At 46.9% G+C, this 15,551-nt stretch overlaps 1 protein-coding gene across 1 annotated transcript in view; it reads left to right on the forward strand.

Annotated features, from left to right (window-relative positions):
• The first annotated feature begins 1,154 nt into the window (after positions 1 to 1,154).
• The window catches only part of LOC136632289 (clumping factor A-like), a 35,414-nt gene continuing 21,017 nt past the window's right edge, over positions 1,155 to 15,551 (forward strand). The window contains exon 1 of the mRNA XM_066607068.1: positions 1,155 to 2,722. The gene's annotated coding sequence lies outside the window, so the exon portion shown is untranslated. The remainder of the gene's footprint in view (positions 2,723 to 15,551) is intronic.

Raw genomic sequence — 15,551 nt, forward strand, 5'->3', positions numbered from 1 at the left:
ATCCGTGACCACTGAGGAAAGTGATCCATATAGACGGCCACTGAGTGCAGGACCAATGTGAATGACCAATAGGGTTAGTGATGAATGAATAAATGAATGCAAGCAAAAATGTGTGACTGTTGGGGACACGGACCCATATAAGTGACCACAGTGGATAGGAACCAATATAAGTGATGAAAAAAGGATAGGAACCACTATGACTGTTGACTGAGGCTTGGGAGTAATATGAGGACTCTGGATAGAGATCAACATGAAAGGCAACCATGTGTAGGGGCCAATATAAATGATGACTAAGAATAGGGGCCAATATGAATATCAACCATTGATAGGGACAAACATGAATGACAAACATGGGTAAGGACCAGTATGAATGGTGACAATGGATAGGGCCCATTATGAATGGCAAGTATGATTAGGAACTAGTATGAATGACTACTACGATAGAGACCAATATGAATGGCCATTGAGACAATGTGACTGATTGCATTGTTAATGCTCCTGCAAAATACATCCTCCCCTGCCAATCTTCCCACAGCATCGTACTGTTAGTGTGCATGGGTTTGAGGTAGTCACATCTTGGTCCTATTGGGGAAATGACCAAGAAGAATGGTCACCACCTGTGGTGGTCAAAGCAGAGAAGGAGTAAAATGCTCTGATGCGGCAGTCAGATTATTGTAGTGATGCAGATGAGAAGGAATTCCACAGCGTTCTCTAATACAATGAATTCAAAATGTTCACTTCATGAGACTCTGACACCTGTTTGTAGCCCAATAAACTAAGCTTACGGGCTGAAAGTAGGTGATCCGCTGACTCCAGGGATGTAAATGTTATACTTACCTCTCCCAGTATGTGGTGAGCGGTGCGCTAAGGAGTCCGCCCGATGTAAGATTGGATTCCCTTTAAGTCAGATAACATCCATGCTTAGACAGTGAGGTATCACAAGCAGTACTAGTAAGGCTGTTAAGTTAGTCCCAAGTACCGGATGTTTCGGTCACGCTGACCTTGTTCAACAGTATATATATATATACAGCCTATACTGGTTGTAAGAAGCAGAGCTGTGTGTGTGTGTGTGTGTGTGTGTGTGTATATGTGTGTGTGTGTATATATATATATATATATATATATATATATATATATATATATATATATATATACATATATATACATATATATATATATATATATATATATACACACACTGTTGAACAAGGGCATTCTGACGGTCCGGAACTTCATACTAACCTAACAGATTTATTAATCCTGCCTGCGATACCTCCCTGCCAAACTCTGGATATTATGAGGTTTAAGTAAAGACTTTGAATTAATTGTTTGAGAGCACCGTGGATTTCTTAAGCATCTACTTAGTGATTGACAGTCCCCAACGAGCTCCGCGCCCGGATCAGGGAACAGAGGGCAGGAACAAATTCATATTGAATTATAGTGATGCTGCAGTAACCAGCTGTCAGTCCAAATGTCAAGATTGCAAGATTTTCCCAGCGCGACCGTCATACATATCAGCACAAGAGATCAAGGAGGTCATAGCAAATCAAATTTGTCACCTCCCTTGTACATGTCCCGTTACTATATGGCACCTTATAATGATAGACTGCACCCACTTAACGTGCCTATATAGTAGCTGCACTTATGGTTCCCCACAACAGACCCCTCACCCGCATTATAGTAGAGCCTAGAGGGATCCGGACACCACCTTACAGCCCTAAAATGTATTTAAGAAGTGGGGGTGCTGATTGCCTTTTCTGGGCCTCTGGTTTATATTTTAGTTGATGTAGTTGGGGAAACTTTCAGCTGTGATGGATTTTTACATTATTATACATTTACTTTATTATCTAACACCAGAACGCACATACCTATAGACAGGGATTTGGGGGGGTTCAGAGGTTTTTGTTAGACTAGGTCCCACATAATTGAACAAGCAGTGCTGAGATGGCTAGGGAATCGGGTTATTGCAGTGTTTTTTATATGCTTATTTGATTATATATTTGTGCTTTCCAATAAATTTCAGTTATCTATATTAATATGAATTGTCGTCATTTATTGAACTAACTGTGAATATGCAACAACACAACTAGGAGGTGGTGAGAGAAGAAGGGGGTCAGTCACAGATGCCCAAACACGTGCTTTACTGTTGCTCCTCGGTGGAGGGGGCGTTCTACCTTAAAGAGTACCTGACTTTGAGGTAGCTTTTCAGAATAAGCTGCTATGTGTGTCTACATGAGGAATAATACTGGATCTGGCCATTATTTGACTTGTTTGCTGAATTTGTTATCACTTTTTTCCCTCTGCAAGCTGTATCTATATTTTTCAGTACTTTATGAACTGGTAGAAGGAGCCTACTGTTATGATACCTTCTATATACTGTAGACAAAGAGGACTGCAGATTCTGCTCTCTAATTAGCATAACTGGGGAGTATACTAGTGAAGTACTGAACAGTGGAGAGGTGAATAAATAGCAGTAAATAACTCACCATTAGCTCTAACTGCATGTCTGTGTAAGTCTCAGCTTCCTCATTCCTTCCTGCCCTCCTCTGTCTATAGACTTCTGTGGGCAGCATGAATTATCACCCTGCTTCACCTCCTGTTATCTCTGTTACTAGAGCCGCTGCATCACTTGACAACAGACATGGTACAGTAAATTAAAAGAAGGGGAGACCCGGAGTGGCCAAAACCTCAGAACAATTTTTCAACGCAAATGTTATTTTAGGTAAATAAAGTAAATTGTGCTTTTGCTAGATATCATGATGGCTATTATATAAGCACAAGTTGTTTGCAAGGGTAGTGACTAGAGATGAGCGAACGTACTCGGTTCGGGTGTTTTTGGACCCGAGCACCACTTTTTCCGAGTAACTGACTACTCGGACGAAAAGATTCGGGGGGGCGGCGTGGTGGAGGCGGGGGGTAGCAGTCGAGAACAGAGGGGAACTCTCTCTCTCTTGCCCCCCCACTCTCCTCTGCAACCCCCCACGCACCCCCGGCGCCCCCCGAATCTTTTCGTCCGAGTAGTCAGTTACTCGGAAAAAGCGGTGCTTGAGTCCAAAAACACCCGAACCGAGTACGTTCGCTCATCTCTAGTAGTGACCATTTAAGTGCTAGTATGTAAAGGAGTGGGAAAATGCCTCTGACTAGTTACATCAATACATATTATCTGTGTACAATGAAATGTGATTTATAGGTGCAAAATTCAGATGGTAAGAAGGTGGCACATGTAGGCCTTGGTGGACAACAGCCGGCGTTTAGTATGACCGGCTATTCTCCGCCGAGGCCTACATGAGCAGCACTACACCCCCCCAAGGTGACCGGTATCTATATATCTATCCCCGTCATGTTGGTGGGGTGTAGTGTGGTACAGCAGTGAGTGGCATCCGTATACTTTGCAGACTACAACCATTGTGGTATATGCCCTGCAGCGTGTCGGCGAGACACAAGTGTGGGCATTTCAGCCAGCAGAGTTAGGCCGGGGAACTGGAAAACCACAAGGTGCCAGGAGTTGAAGCCCATGTGAGCCCGAAGAAAAACGGGCCTCAGTGAACTTAATGCTGAAGTGCCACTACCACAGGCGGTAATTTGTATCCTGTACTAGAAAGTGAAGGACTGTTTACTGGGTGTTTGGCGCACTTGCCTGCAATAAAAGAACGTCCAGTCATGGAGTCTAAGCTGTCCTACTCTGTCTGTCACTACCAGTTTTGCAATGGGGGAACAGCCCATTGACTACAAGTAGCTGGACACCGGTCCTGTGCAGGAGAATGATCTTACAAGGTATGATGCTCTTATGGGGGCCTCAGCTAGAGATTTAAAGGGGTTTACAACCAATCTTTTCATGCTTGCTGCTGACCAACACATGTGACTGCTGCAGCCAATCACTGCTCACAGTAGTGACTGTCTATAGCCAGTGATTGGCTGCACAATCATATTTCCTGGTCAGCCGCAATCAGGAAGGACAGCGCAGTTGTGAAGCAATTTTAAGTCGTGGGATGGATTGTGCATCATCAGGCGCTTTATATTTACTAGTTGGAGCTCAGGGCTGCTGACCACTAAGTAGAGAAGAACCATTTTCCCCACCTATGCTATAGGAGTACACCAGGTGATATACCCATGTGTATGCAGCCCGTTTTCTTAAACTATTTTGAGCCGGATCTGTGACGGGACCTCCGGACGGAGGTTCCCTCACCGATGTGAAACCGGCCTTGCTGTGGGCACAAGTACAAAATTAGAGCAATAAATAATTAGATTTTTGTTTGAACTAACGAAAAATAACAAATCCCAGAATTTGGAAATGGGGACCCATACCTGACAGTCTGTATGGGAAGGGAGGCAGAGCAAAAAAAAACTGTGTACAAGAGATGCAGCAAAATCTAGAATAAAAGTTGTTACTTTGTAAATACAGTTACAGCATATATTATACCCCAGAGCTGCACTCCGCATTCTGCTAGCGGAATCCCTGTGTACATACATTACTTATCTTGTATTGATCCTGAGTTACATCCTGCTTTATATTCCAGAGCTGCAGTCACAAATGTTATTGGAAACAGTCAGCAGATGTCATCAGACAGCATTCTGGCACCTTGGCTTCAGTGTCTGCTTTGGCCAGACACTGAACCAGAAGGGAATGCTGAGAGATTTTTGAATGAACGTAACCTTCAGAAATGGTGTAGGTCAGCCAACAGTTTACTGGTTTATAGGAAAACCTTTTACCCTCTTTTAGGCCATGTACCCTAAATTAAAATAGTCTGCCACAAGAGAAGCACACAATGGAAGGCTTTGAGTCGCTTGAGTAACATAACGAAAAAATCAATTTTGGGCACTCTGTTTTTATGGGGGAAAAAAATCAACTTTTTAAGACTTCATATTGCCCTCAGAACATTTTAAAAATGTTCGTTAGTTTGGCAGAAGAGGCCGGGTCTCCCGCTGACAGACGATTTTACTTCAGTTATGCCACAAACTGGCAAAAATTGTAGCTCAAATCTACTCCAATTCATAGCTGGCGTAGAATTAATTTTCTGCTGCAGGGATAGCCAAAGAGATGCAAAATATATAAAGTGATGTGCAGCTCTTAAATCTGCCATATCCCATTCCAGCACTTGGGTGTATCAAACGGCAGTATTAGTAAATTCTCCTCAAACTGCCTACCCTGTAGATTTTATACAATGTTTTCATTGATAGCCACTAGAGGGAGCCTGAACATCGCCTGCAATGTTTCTGGTGAGATGCCAGACGAGATGACGGATCCAGCACCGCCATTACTTTTATTGTTCTCCTATAACAGAGCAGTACACCTAAAGTGGTAATGGGCTCATAATGCTGCTGTTAACAAAGCCTAATCTCCAGTCATTACATAGTCATCAGGCCTGCAGTTATAGGGTTAAGGCCCATTTACACACAACGAATATCGCTCAAAATTCATTCAAACAATGTATTTTGAGTAATAATTGTTGCATGTAAATGCTATCATCATTAGCTTTTTGTCCGAGCAATGATTTTTAGTTCAGCATAAAAACCATCCTTTGGCCGGGCAGCTGATAGCAGGGACCGCATGCTGTGATTCTCCATGGGAGCGCTGATAACATTGTTTTCAGCTGTTGTCCCGCGGGAGAACAATGGATCTGTATGCAGCTAACAGACCACCCACTGTTATCTGCATACAGCGAAGGGAGCTTCATTTAAATGCAAATGAAGCTAATAAGCTACTAATAGGCATTAGTGCCCATTAGCAGCTTATGCGAAATGATTGCTCAAAACTATCACTCAAACTGTCTTTTGAGCGAATTTTGAGCGATCATCTTTTCATATAGATGGGGCTTTACTCCCATCTTGTAAAGTGATGGCATTTTGCTAGGAAATGCCATCACTGTATGACTTGTGAGGGGAGCCTGAGTATGAAGGGAGTGCAGCACCATGTTAATACTTTGTCACTTTCACTGTAGTTGTGGGGAGGAAGGAGGCGAGCCGTACGAGTGCATTCAAGTTGGCTCCAACCAATCATAAAGCGATGCCACATTGTGCCAACAAGTCATCACTTGCTCAAGCTCATGATGCTTTATTCAGAGTTCACAAATATTGAAAAATATCATACAACCATGGGTTGTTCTCCACTAAACACATGTATTACCCATCCACAACATAAATATGTGTATCGCAGGTCAATTTCCATGCGGAAAAACTGCAGCGTGTGCATGAGACTTTAATGTGTTGACCTACCCATATGGAAACAGTCCTAAGAAATACAGGCCCAGCCCTGCTTAATAGTCACCCAAGACCAGAACACTTAAACAAGTGCAAACCCCAGACCCTTTAAACTCCAGATCTTTGTATGCAGATACACTCCTTTTTCATGCTGTTTGCACTCAGCGCTCACAGATGCAGCAGCTGCTTGGCATCAGGACATTGTCTGTGGTGGCACCCAGGACCGAAAGAACAAGTAAGACCTTATTCACATCTGTGTTTTATCGCGGCTGTTTAGACGTTGGCCCGTGTAAATGAGCCTTAACTACTACCCCTGCAAATTCCAATCCCTTCACTATTGTGATTTTAGTGTTGGAATTCTTGCCACTGAGGCTAGTTCCACACAGGCAAGGGCGATATCTGGCCGTGATTCACAGCCCAATATAGCACTTTCCAACATGTGAAATGGATGCGAGGCGCTCCCCAATGGATGCGAGGCGTTTTCATGTGAAAACAGACGCATATCACTGTAGGGAATTCCTTCATCCCATTGCTTTCAATGGGGTGGCAGTGTCTGAAGGTATTCCCTGCGGGCATGAAGGAATCCCCTGCCGTTGCAGTCACAGAGGATCGTGGAGTTCTCCTATTGCTTTCAATGGGGTCGGCGCTGCTGCCACCGGCCTCACTGAAAACAATGGGCGATATCGCAGGAAGATAGAACATGCTGTGATGTGCTTCTCACATAGCATCACAATGCGGTGTCAAGCAGAAACACCGCTCATGTGTATGAACTTATTCAAATGAATGGGGTTCATCTTTGTGTAAGATTTGTGCTTCTCGCAAGCACAAATCTTGCACAATTTTATCGCACCTGACTTTTCCCTCATAGGGTAAGGCGACATCCATTGGATAGGCTGCGGATTTTACCAGTGGACTTGCCTAGGTGCAAACCATAATGGATTACAGTATCAGCCTTGTAGATGACATTTTAACAAATCTCACGCACAAGCATGCGTATTTTGTGGATTTTTTCTGCACAGAGATTGCCCTGCGATTCGGCTTTTCAGTGCGGATTTCAACCCTTTGAATGCAACGGTAACATCCAGGGTGTGGATTCTGCAGTGGAGCTGCCGCATATTTGTAGTAAAAAATCTGCTGCATGTGGACTCAGCCGTAGGGAGACGCTGCAGTGACGGCAATGCTGCACTTTTACCGCAACTCAAAAGTGACTAAAAGAAAACTAAAGTGCGCTGAAACAGCGACTGCAACAGCAGATTTTACACGATTTTTACTCCACACATGTAAACATACATAAGAGCAGTAGTCTGCAAGTCCTGGTTCACCAGCTGTTGTGCAACTACAATCCCCAGCATGTCCTCACATACACAGAAGGAACAGTGTGGCCTGAATGGTATATATAGTGAACCACTAGGTGGTGACCTATTCCACATCCAATATCCTTCCATTGACAAACAAAGAAGGAGTTGTTGGAATCGAATGAAACTTTATATGAAATTGTAACATTGATATAAGTGATTACAATAATATACTGAAAGCAGGAGTTAATTGGGGAAAACTGTACAAATCAAAGACGGCTCTAGTACTCTGCTGGGCTACCTCTAGCCTGAATACATGATGAGATATAGCCGGGCAAGCAGACATACAGGCTCTGTGTTATGCTGGGGTACATTTGCTTAGAGACATGTGTTTTGCTCACCTTACATAAGGAAATTATCTAAAAAAAATATATACATATAAAGTGGTTATAACCAGGCTCTCGGAGGCTCCTTGTGTGTAGTGGACCTCTTCCGCTTGTGTAGAACTAGTTGACCACTAGACATGTCTCTGTGAAGCAATTGAAGAGATTTTGCCCAGTTACCAGAATCTGAGAGAGGCACATTATTGGAATGCAAGAAGCTGGATGGCTGTATAGATGAATTGCAGCCACCTGCGCCATTCTGACCAGACTGGTAGGAGGTGTTGGGACCAGTGGATGTGTGAGGGCACACACAAGGCAACCAGGCTCAGGATGCCCTCAACAGACCACCAGTCTGATCATCAAACAAAAATGAGCAGCTCCAACTGTTTTATTGTCCGCCATCCAGGAACAGATGGCACCATCGTTACACCCCGGTGTCTGTCAGAACCATTTCTAGACACCTGGCTGCTTGGTCTCACAGTGTCCATTACATGTACTGCCTTTCACACCCATCCACTGTCACCTCCGTTTGCAGTGGTATCATGAACAACGAAACTGGACGCTACAGAGTGGTACTGTTTGGACGCTGTTGACGGCCCTGTTTTTGTCTGGAGACCTAGGGGTAAGCGCCTCAATCCTGCTTTTGGTGTGAAGCGGTACACTACCCTCACTGCTGGTGTGATAGTCTGGGGGTCATTGCATACAACAGGCGGTCACCCATAGTAGTGGTACGAGGGACAATGACAGCTCAGCGATCTGTTCAGGACATCCTGCAGCCACATGTGTTCCTCTCATGGCGGCTTCCAAGAGGCAGCAGGATAATGCTCGGCTGCACACACAAGGGGTCACAGGAATGTCTCCACAACATTGTCACACTTCCGTGGTCTAACCAATTACCAGATTTGTCACCAATATAACATGTTTGAGACCATGTGGGTTGCCAACTTCTACAGCTCATGAGAAGCACAATCTAGAGTCTGCTAGAGCAAATGTGGACCGATATGCCACAGGATACTATATGGAACCTGTATACCTCCATGTCCGCTCGTATCACATCTTGTATTCAAGTTAGAGGCAGTACAACAGGGTACTAGAGCCTCCATGCCCGCCTGTATCACATCTTGTATCCAAGCTAGAGGTGGTACAACAGGGTACTAGAGCCTCCATGTTCACCTGTATCACATCTTGCATCCAAGCTAGAGGCAGCCCAACAAGGTACTATAGCCTCCATACCCGCCTGTATCACATCTTGCATCCAAGCTAGAGGTGGTACAACAGGGTACTAGAGCATCCGTGCCTGCCTGTATCGCATCTTGTTTTCAAGCTAGAGGTGGCCCAACAGATCCTCTATCCCCACCCATATCACATATTTTATCTAGAGGTGGTACAACAGGGTACTAGTGCTTCCATGCCCGTCTGTATCACATCTTGTATCCAAGCTAGAGACAGTACAACAGGGTACTTGACCCTCTATGCCCCCTGTATCACATCTTGTATCCAAGCTAGAGGAGGTAAAACAGGGTGCTAGTGCCTTCATGCCCGTCTGTATCACATCTTGTATCCAAGCTGGAGGCGGTACAACAGGGTACTAGAGCCTCCATGCCCCCTGTATCACATCTTGTATCCAAGCTGGAGGCGGTACAACAGGGTACTAGAGCCACCATGCCCCCGTATCGCATCTTGTATCCAACTATTCAGTTTTCCCCAGTAAATGATCCTTTTGCTCTGATATTCTAACCACTCACTTACATCAACGGTACAATCACAAATAGAAAGTTTTATTTGATTCCGACAACTCCTTCTAGGGAATGGATTTTTTTTGACAATCAGTATATATTATACACGCGCACACATTGGAGACAGCATAATAATATACACAATGGAGATAACATAAGATACCTTTTATAGCACATCATGTTCCAATACAGCAGTTTAGCTCTAGTACACTTTTAGTAGTGAAATTATGGTTCAAAAGTATTTTATTAGCTGAATCAGATACGGAAGGGGGGGGGGGGTGATGCTGATAAGTATTGAGCCTTACCCAGAAAAAAATAAGCCAGGAAGCTGTAGATTGCAGGGTGTACTTGTCTATCTGTTTATAATCAATGATGCAAAAATCAACTTATCTTTTTTTTTGGCCCAAAGTGAACATGACAGCATCTCCAAAGATGTTCAGGGTGGAGGAGCATAGAACCATAATAAGGTTCCTGTTTCTCCAAGGGACGGGTACAAAGCAGATCCCTGATGAAATGTCACAAACTTTGGGTGACAGCGGCCCTTCATATGCAACAGTTAAACGTTGGGTTGTAAATTTTAAAACTGGCCATTTCGGTGTTGAATGTGAGAAACCCAGTGGAAGGCCTGTCTCCATCTCCTTGCCTGCAAACGTGAAAGCCATCCATGAGATGATCATGGAGGACCAGCAAATATCAGCCGAAAGTATTGCTATATATCTGGGGATATCATGGGAGAGAGTTGGTGCCATTATCCACAACAACTTGGGAATGAGAAAGCTTACAGCCAAGTGGAACCCGAAACTCATGATAACTGAACAGAAGAGGAGACGTGTGGAGACATCGGTGGCTATTTTGGAGCATTTTGCAAGAAATATGTCAGATTTCCTGGACAAACTGGTAACTGGTGATGAGAGATGGATCTACTGTTATGGTCCAGAGACAAAGGAACAGTCTAAGGAATGGAGGCACAGTGGTTTCCCCAGGCCAAAGAAGTTCTGTGTGCAAAGGTCAGCGCAGAAGCAAATGGCTACCATTTTTTGGGATAAAGACAGGGTTCTGCTCATGGACTACCTCCCAAAATGGTCAAGCATTATTGCAAGATATTACTGTTCGTGATTGACAGAGCTGAGGCAAAATATTTAGGAAAAACATTGAGGACAGCTGTCCAATGGTGCCATCCTGGTGCATGACAATGCCCCGTCTCACACACTGCAGGTGCCAGTATTGCAAAAAATTACCTCCTTAGTAGAGATGAGCGAGCACCAAAATGCTCGGGTGCTCGTTACTCGGGACGAAATTATCGCGATGCTCGAGGGTTCGTTTCAAGTAACGAACCCCATTGAAGTCAATGGGCGACCCGAGCATTTTTGTATTTCACCGATGCTCGCTAAGGTTTTCATGTGTGAAAATCTGGGCAATTCAAGAAAGTGATGGGAACGACACAGCAACGGATAGGGCAGGATAGGGGCTACATGTTGGGCTGCATCTCAAGTTCACAGGTCCCACTATTAAGCCACAATACCGGCAAGAGTGGGCCCCCCCCCCCCCTCCCAACAACTTTAACTTCTGAAAAGCCCTCATTAGCAATGCATACCTTAGCTAAGCACCACACTACCTCCAACAAAGCACAATCACTGCCTGCATGACACTCCGCTGCCACTTCTCCTGGGTTACATGCTGACCAACCACCCCCCCCCCCACGACCCAGTGTCCACAGCGCACACCAAACTGTCCCTGCCCAGCCTTCAGCTGCCCTCATGCCACGCCACACTCATGTCTATTTATAAGTGCGTCTGCCACAGGAAAAGCAGGCACACACTGCAGAGGGTTGGCACGGCTAGGCAGCGACCCTCTTTAAAAGGGGCGGGACGATAGCCCACAATGCTGTACAGAAGCAATGAGAAATATAATTCTGTGCCACCGCCATCAGGAGCTGCACACGTGGGCATAGCAATGGGGAACCTATGTGCCACACACTATTCATTCTGTCAAGGTGTCTGCATGCCCCAGTCAGACCGCGGTTTTTAATTCATAGACACAGGCAGGTACAACTCCCTATTGTGAAGTCCCTGTGGACCGACAGCATCGGTGGCTCCCTGGAACCCACCGGCGGTACATAAAAATATCCCATTGCATTGCCCAACACAGCTGAGGTAGTAATGTTGTGCTTAATGCAGGTGGGCTTCGGCCCACACTGCATGTGCCAGTCAGACTGGGGTTCTTTAGAAGTGGAAACAGATGCATTTATAATTCTCTGTGGACCCACAGCATGGGTGGGTGCCAGGAAGCCACCGGCGGTACATAAAAATATCCCATTGCATTGCCCAACACAGCTGAGGGAGTAATGTTGTGCTTAATGCAGGTGGGATTCGGCCCACACTGCATGCCCCAGTCTGACTGGGGTTCTTTAGAAGCGGAAACAGATGCATTTACAAGTCCCTGTGGACCGACAGCATGGGTGCCTCCCTGGAACCCACCGGCGGTACATAAAAATATCCCATTGCATTGCCCAACACAGCTGAGGTAGTAATGTTGTGCTTAATGCAGGTGGGTTTCGGCCCACACTGCATGCCCCAGTCTGACTGGGGTTCTTTAGAAGTGGAAACAGATGCATTTATAATTCCCTGTGGACCCACAGCATGGGTGGATGCCAGGAAGCCACCGGCGGTACATAAAAATATCCCATTGCATTGCCCAACACAGCTGAGGGAGTAATGTTGTGCTTAATGCAGGTGGGCTTCGGCCCACACTGCATGCCCCAGTCTGACTGGTAATATGTACCTTAACAGTAACCTCGTTGGTGGTAATGTGGTGGTGACTGCGGACCTGGTAGCGCGGTTTAATGTAGCTGGTTTTCGGAATGTGGCCAGGATTAAGTGGGCCGTGGCGGGGGGATGGTGGTGGTGCTCTCTTGTGTCGTTAAAGGTGAAATTCTTGGACTGCCACCAGACGGACCAATGCAACGGTATTTGCCAAGAATGTTTTCATTGTTGGAGGAGGAGGGGGATGTTTTGGAGGCACTATGTGTCCTCTACACGTGTCCGTTGTTATATGCACCTTAACAGTAACAGCGTTGGTGGGAAATGGCCTCGCCACCATCATGTCTTTGTGAAGCCTCTGTTTCCACACCCCAGTGACATACCATTAGCAGCGGTATAGGCAGAGCCCAGAATTATTAACATTTCAGCGGTAGCATTAGGGACAGGCCCCACTAACATATCACTAGCAGCAGTATAGGGGGAGCGCAGTCAAAGTTCCATTTCAGTAATAGTAGCACTCAAGACAGGCCCCAGTAACATTCCCATTGCAGCAGTTTAGGGAGATAACAGTCTCTTTCACATTTCAGTAGCTGCAGTATAGACAAGGCCCCAGTTACATTTATGTAGCTAAAGTGTAGGCCAACCACACACACCTTTCTGTACCATGAGTGCAGGCGAAGAACATAGAAATTACTATGATTACACTGTAGGTGAGGGCCCAAAAAAATTAGTGTACAAACAGTACTAATGTACCTCAGAAAAAATTGGCCATGCCCAACCAAGATGGCAGGTGAAACCCATTAATCGCTTTGGTTAATGTGGCTTAAGTGGTAACTAGGCCTGGAGGCAGCCCAGTTTAACGAAAAATTGGTTCAAGTTAAAGTTTCAACGCTTTTAAGAGCATTGAAACGTATAAAAATTTTTAAGAAAAATTATATGAGTGAGCCTTGTGGCCCTAAGAAAAATTGCCCGTTCGGCGTGATTACGTGAGGTTTCAGGAGGAGGAGCAGGAGGAGGAGGAGGAATATTAGACACAGATTGATGAAGCAGAAATGTCCCCGTTTTGGATGGTGAGAGAGAACGATGCTTCCATCCGCGGGTGCAGCCTACGTATTGCTTAGGTATCGCTGCTGTCCGCTGGTGGAGAAGAGAAGTCTGGGGAAATCCAGGCTTTGTTCATCTTGATGAGTGTAAGCCTGTCGGCACTGTCGGTTGACAAGCGGCTACGCTTATCTGTGATGATTCCCCCAGCCGCACTAAACACCCTCTCTGACAAGATGCTAGCCACAGGACAAGCAAGCACCTCCAGGGCATACAGCGCGAGTTCAGGCCACGTGTCCAGCTTCGACACCCAGTAGTTGTAGGTGGCAGAGGCGTCAGGGAGGACGGTCGTGCGATCGGCTACGTACTCCCTCACCATCCTTTTACAGTGCTCCCGCCGACTCAGCCTTGACTGGGGAGCGGTGACACAGTCTTGCTGGGGAGCCATAAAGCTGTCCAGGGCCTTAAAGACTGTTGTACTGCCTGTGCTGTACATGCTGCTCGATCTCCGCACCTCCCCTGCTACCTGGCCCTCGGAACTGCGCCTTCTGCCACTAGCGCTGTCGGATGGGAATTTTACCATCAGCTTGTCCGCCAGGGTCCTGTGGTATAGAAACACTCTCGAACCCCTTTCCTCTTCGGGAATGAGAGTGGAAAGGTTCTCCTTATACCGTTGGTCGAGCAGTGTGTACACCCAGTAATCCGTCGTGGCCAGAATGCGTGCAACGCGAGGGTCACGAGAAAGGCATCCTAACATGAAGTCAGCCATGTGTGCCAGGGTACCTGTACGCAACACATGGCTGTCTTCACTAGGAAGATCACTTTCAGGATCCTCCTCCTCCTCCTCCTCAGGCCATACACGCTGAAAGGATGACAGGCAAGCAGCATGGGTACCGTCAGCAGTGGGCCAAGCTGTCTCTTCCCCCTCCTCCTCATCCTCCTCATGCTCCTCCTCCTCCTCCTGAACGCGCTGAGATATAGACAGGAGGGTGCTCTGACTATCCAGCGACATACTGTCTTCCCCCGGCTCTGTTTCCGAGCGCAAAGCGTCTGCCTTTATGCTTTGCAGGGAACTTCTCAAGATGCATAGCAGAGGAATGGTGACGCTAATGATTGCAGCATCGCCGCTCACCACCTGGGTAGACTGCTCAAAGTTTCGAAGGACCTGGCAGATGTCTGCCAACCAGGCCCACTCTTCTGAAAATAATTGAGGAGGCTGACTCCCACTGCGCCGCCCATGTTGGAGTTGGTATTCCACTATAGCTCTACGCTGCTCATAGAGCCTGGCCAACATGTGGAGCGTAGAGTTCCACCGTGTGGGCACGTCGCACAGCAGTCGGTGCACTGGCAGATTAAACCGATGTTGCAGGGTGCGCAGGGTGGCAGCGTCCGTGTGGGACTTGCGGAAATGTGCGCAGAGCCAGCGCACCTTTCCGAGCAGGTCTGACAAGCGTGGGTAGCTTTTCAGAAAGCGCTGAACCACCAAATTAAAGACGTGGGCCAGGCATGGCACGTGCGTGAGGCTGCCGAGCTGCAGAGCCGCCACCAGGTTACGGCCGTTGTCACACACGACCATGCCCGGTTGGAGGCTCAGCGGCGCAAGCCAGCGGTCGGTCTGCTCTGTCAGACCCTGCAGCAGTTCGTGGGCCATGTGCCTCTTATCTCCTAAGCTGAGTAGTTTCAGCACGGCCTGCTGACGCTTGCCCACCGCTGTGCTTCCACGACGCGCGACACCGACTGCTGGCGACGCGCTGCTGCTGCTGACACATCTTGATTGCGAGACAGAGGTTGCGTTGGAGGAGGAGGAGGAGGAGGAGGGTGGTTTAGTGGAGGAAGCATACACCGCCGCAGATACCACCACCGAGCTGGGGCCCGCAATTCTGGGGGTGGGTAGGACGTGAGCGGTCCCAGGCTCTGACTCTGTCCCAGCCTCCACTAAATTCACCCAATGTGCCGTCAGGGAGATGTAGTGGCCCTGCCCGCCTGTGCTTGTCCACGTGTCCGTTGTTAAGTGGACCTTGCCACTAACCGCATTGGTGAGGGCGCGTACAATGTTGCGGGAGACGTGGTCGTGCAGGGCTGGGATGGCACATCGGGAAAAGTAGTGGCGACTGGGAACTGAGTAGCGCGGGGCCGCCG

The sequence above is a fragment of the Eleutherodactylus coqui genome, chromosome 6 (assembly GCF_035609145.1).
Source record: "Eleutherodactylus coqui strain aEleCoq1 chromosome 6, aEleCoq1.hap1, whole genome shotgun sequence".
In the NCBI taxonomy this organism is placed as follows: domain Eukaryota; kingdom Metazoa; phylum Chordata; class Amphibia; order Anura; family Eleutherodactylidae; genus Eleutherodactylus; species Eleutherodactylus coqui.